The sequence below is a fragment of the Lottia gigantea genome (assembly GCF_000327385.1).
Source record: "Lottia gigantea unplaced genomic scaffold LOTGIsca_2098, whole genome shotgun sequence".
Classification (NCBI taxonomy): Eukaryota; Metazoa; Mollusca; class Gastropoda; family Lottiidae; genus Lottia; species Lottia gigantea.
Genome location: NW_008708457.1, coordinates 1 through 1,455, shown reverse-complemented (window position 1 = coordinate 1,455; position 1,455 = coordinate 1).

The following is a 1,455-nucleotide window of genomic DNA, read 5'->3' as shown; positions in this document are numbered from 1 at the left end:
TTATTCGATTATCATACGAAAATTGTCTTTTTAAAGAATATTTAGTTATCAACTATTCAATTACCATACTATTTCCATATGAGACTAAGTAATTACTTTTTTGTATTAAAGAATATCAAGTTACCAAATATTCGAATGGTACAAAAAATCAGGTTACTTTTTTAAAGTTGTTATCCACTCATCCTTCTGTGACTACCCGTTATCCACTATTCAATTATTATACAAAATCACATAATTGTGGATCTATTCTATTTTTTACACTAAACACGTAACGTCTATTTTTTTGACTTTTTCATTACCATGTTATGTAATGTGGTTGTATTCACTTTTCCATTACCATACGATTGTAATTGTTGTTTTAATTTTTGTATTCACTATTCCATTAATACACAATAAACGTGATTGTATTCAACATTCTATTACTATACAATAACACGTAATTGTCGTTGTATTTACTATTCAATTACTATACAATATAACTCAATTGTGGTTGTATTCACCCTTCCAATACTAAACAATACCACATAATTGTATTCACTATTCCATTAATATACAATTTAACGTAATTGTCGTTGTAATTTTTGTATTCACTATTCCATTACTATACAAAATAAACGTGGTTATATTTCTTTTTTCATCACTACGCAATACCATGTAATTGTGGTTGTAATCACTATTCAATTACTGTACAATATCACGTAATTGTGGTTTTTTTGTATATACAATGCCATAAACAACCTAATTTAATTGTGGTAGTATTCACTTTGCCATTACCTCGCGATACCATGTATTTGTGGTTCTATTCATTATTTTATTACTATTCTATACAATGTAATTGTCGCTGTATTCACTATTACATTACTTGTAAATGTGGTTGCATTCACTTTTCCATTACTATACAATACTATGTAATTGTTTTCATTTTTTAAACAATATCATTTCAATGTGGTAGTATTCACTTTACCATTACCTCACAATACCATGTACATGTATTTGTGATTGTATTCATTATTCCATTACTATACACAGTAAAGTAATATTTGGTTGTGTTCTCTATCCCATTACTATACAATATCACGTAATTGTGGTTGTATTCACTTTTTCATTAATATACACTGTAATGTAATGGTGGTTGTATTCATTATTCCATTACAATATTACGTAGGTGTGTTTATCATGTAAAACCAGTTATTCACTGTTCAATTATCATATGAAATAAGGTAATTACTTGTTATTATTCATCCAGTTATCCAATACTCGATTAATTTACTGTTTTAGGGATTTTTGTCTTTCCTTCATTTTCATGTATTTGTTTACTCTTTTTGAAAAAAACGAATTGGATTTTTTTATGATAACTTATCAAAGTCCTATGACTAATCAGATTATAAATGCACTGCTGATAAAATTAATGACATGACACAAAATGCAATAAACATACCGCACGAACAAAACCGA